Genomic DNA, 3,835 nt, shown 5'->3' with positions numbered 1-3,835 from the left:
GTTGTACCGGTATCTTTCTGTTCATGTGATCAGCACAGACATATGTTGTACCGGTATCTTTCTGTTCATGTGATCAGCACAGACATATGTTGTACTGGTATCTTTCCGTGGAATGAGGCAGCTCTCGAGTCCAATGTGAGGCTGAGGATGTAAGAGACGCTGTGAGACATGGACAAACAGCAAGACAAACAGAACTATTGTTTTTCCAACTATCGAGGTTTTAATTCCTTTAAAGATAAATTTTGTGTGACCTTTTGTGTATTCCAGGTACCTGAATAAAATTCAAGGGAAAGCAAGTTCAGATGCATCTATGTGTTTAAGACCTTTGACTCTTAACTTGCAAACCCCATGCCAAGAAGGGGGGAGCATAAAATCCCTCTTCTAAAAGCAAGTTACTAGAATAGAGGCAAACTGGGTATTTGGGAGTGCACAGGGATCAGATCAGCCTTCCTTTTGCACCACTCTGGCCTACGTGGAAACTGTGCATGTTGATGCCTGTGTGTACGGCACGGAAGTGCTATGTACCGGGATCCAGCTGTCTGAAGGTCTCCAAAGAGAGGCGTGAGCCCGTATTTCACAGAGGCTCTGTGAATTCCGGGAAACGGACTGGTCAGAGGTCAGGGATGCTGCCCATACTGCAGTGGGAAGCCTGTGCTGTTTCTCCTGAGAGGCTCGCTTAGAAGCCATTCTGCTAACCCCAGGCGGGAAGGAGAAATGAGAGGAGATTGCCGTCTGGTCACATTGGCTGTAACTTCAGCACATCTTGCGCGGCAAACAGGCTATATTTATACTGATTTCTCATACACCCTCACTAAGGCTAGGAAAAGCCACCTAGCTCAATAGATTGACAACCAAACCTAGATGTAGGGAAGCTACATAACTGGGCACAGTTAATTACTGTTTTAAAATAGCAGCATAAACTCAGTTAAGTGGCGCCCTGTAATTGGGACTTTAATTCACAGCATCTAACATATCCTAAATTGGTGTAAGCATGCCTCTGCATTTGGTCTGTTTGCTGACGGTCTTAAGGGGTGGGCCAATATGTACTCATGTTTGTGGCTCAGAGGAGGGCTGCCTGGCTGTGTTTCCCTGCAGATTAAGAGAGCATCATGAAGTCAAGTATACAGGCACTATTAATAACGTGTTCGCACTGGCCTCTAAATCTGAGCCAAGGTCATGGGAAAAATGAGGACTAATGAGTGAGAAGAAAGCCATTGTCCACCCAAACCATCTTATCTAGATCAGGACACAGGCCAGGGTCCGTGGAGAGATGAACAAGCTTTTACCTCACTGGATTTCTTGTCCTTGATGTTAAAAAAAAGACATAAATAAAGCCGGGCGGTGGTGGCACATGCCTTTAATCCCAGCACTCGGGAGGCAGAGGCAGGTGGATCTCTGAGAGTTCGAGACCAGCCTGGTCTACAAGAGCTAGTTCCAGGACAGGAACCAAAGCTACAGAGAAACCCTGTCTCGAAAAAACCAAAAAACAAAAAACAAAAAAAGACATAAATATTGATATTGTGAGGGGTGTAGAAGGCCTGATGCCCCTGGCTTTTATACTCGGCTGACTTACTGCCCTGATCAAGTCCTTATCGTAACCTTAAGCATCAAACTTCTTTGGGCTTTATAGGCAAATATAAGATATATAAGATAATCAGGAGGAATGATGGAATTAGAAAACCACTTTTGGATTATGTTTTGACAACAGTTAGTCAAGTAATGGAGCTAAGTCACACTCGATATAGGCTAAAACTATTATGGAAAGGTCAATGGAGAGGAGAGAGGGAGGGAGGGAGAGAGAGAGAGAAAGAGAGAGAGAGAGAGAGAGAGAGAGAGAGAGAGAGAGAGAATGAACCGAAACTGGCCTTAATCTACACTCTGGGTGTCACCTTTAACTCAGTGGGAATTACAGCAGGCACAGGAATATGTTAGATGACAGTAAGCCAACAATTTTGACCATTCTGTAGGGTAACTGATTAATTTCTCCAGGTGGAGGAAGGGTAGTTGTGTTATCAAGACTTCAGAGCTTCGTAACTGCAAAGAACCCGAGGACTTCACATCCTGACTTGAGCACAATAAAGCAGAGACGGCACAAGGACCGCAATATTGTCCTGATGTGAAGCTGTAGAAAGCAATTATTAATTTTGTTACTTGAAATAGTGGCTGAATGGTTAGAAAAATGGTTATAAATGTGCACTGAAGTATTTGGGGCAAAATGATATAATAGCTTGGGTTTTCTAGAAGCACTCCAATAAAAAATAGATGGAACATGACTGAAAAATTATGGTAATTTGTCACGCTGAATAAAGGGACTCATGGTTCCATTATACAATTGTTTCAGCTCTTATAGGTGTTCAAAATTTTTCCATAATAACAGTTAAAAACAGCGGGGTTACCAAGAGATATTGTTTCTTACAAACACAGAGCCCGAAATATCAGTTCAGCCCACAGACCGTCTGTGATATGTGCCAGAGACTGGGGAGTCATTGGGAAGAGGTGTTTGTTTCTCTGAGACGTGAGATTCCAGGTTTATAAAGGCAAAGCTTCTTTCGATGGACTCCAACAGCCAAAGGACATTAGTATAAAGTTAGATTTTTCTGATTAGGGGAGTGTTGGGGAATATTATTTTAAGGTGTGTTGCTTTTGTTTAGGCTGCATTTGTTTAACTCTGTGAAGCTGTGATTCTTTGCCTGTCTAAAACACTTGATGGTCTAATGAAGAACTGAACAGCCAATAGCAAGGCAGGAGCAAGGATAGGTGGGGCTACCAGGAAGAGAGGATAAACAGGAGAAAAGAGGAAGAAGAGGAGCAAGAGAAGAAAGAGAAAAGAACATCAGGGGCCAGCCACCCAGCAAGCCATGGGGAAAGTAAAGAAAAGTATACAGAAACAGAGAAAGCTAAAAGCCCAGAGGCAAAAGGTAGCTGGGATAATTTAAGAAAAGCAGGCAAGAAACAAGCAGAGCTAAGGTCAGGCATTCATAACTAAGAATAAACCTGTGTGTGTGATTTATCTGGGAGCTGGGTGGTGGGCCCCCCAAAAAAGACAAAAGAGTAAAACATCACACAACAGGGGAGCAAGGGAAGCTACACACTGGAGGAGGCAGAGTCGCTGGCCAAGCAAGAAGGAGACAGTTCTTGTGGAACCTGGGAAAAGGCAGCAAGTCATCCAACCCAGTGAGGCTGGGTGGAACACACTAAAGCAGAACAACTTGTGAGCAAATGCTTAGCCTGCAGACACGATGCTACAGCTGTGGACGGTCTACCCTAGTCTTCCTAGCCAGTGTCTGCTCAGAAAATTGAGCCCACTTCTGTGTCAGAGTGACCCATGTAGCTCAGATCCTGCAGGCTACAGAGGGGTGTCCACAGAGGGATGTCCCACATGGCTCAGATCCTGCAGGCCACAGAGGGATGTCCACAGAGGGATGTCCACACAGGGATGTCCACACAGGGATGTCCACACAGGGATGTCCACACAGGGATGTCCACACAGGGATGTCCACACAGGGATGTCCCACATGGCTTGGCTTCTGCAGGTCACTAGGGATTTCCCACATGGCTCAGATCCTGCAGGCTACAGAGGGATGTCCACAGAGGGATGTCCACAGAGGGATGTCCCACATGGCTCCTGTTCTGGAGGTCACAGAAGGATGTCTTACATGGCTCAGATCCTGCAGGCGTCCACAGAGGGATGACCACAGAGGGATGTCCACAAAGGAATGTCCACACAGGGATGTCCATGGAGGGATGTCCACAGAGGGATGTCCACGGAGGAATGTCCACAGAGGGATGTCCACAAAGGGATGTCCACACAGGGATGTCCACACAGGGATGTCCA

Source organism: Microtus ochrogaster, chromosome 19 (genome assembly GCF_000317375.1).
Source record: "Microtus ochrogaster isolate Prairie Vole_2 chromosome 19, MicOch1.0, whole genome shotgun sequence".
In the NCBI taxonomy this organism is placed as follows: Eukaryota; Metazoa; Chordata; class Mammalia; order Rodentia; family Cricetidae; genus Microtus; species Microtus ochrogaster.
This window is presented reverse-complemented; position numbering follows the sequence as displayed.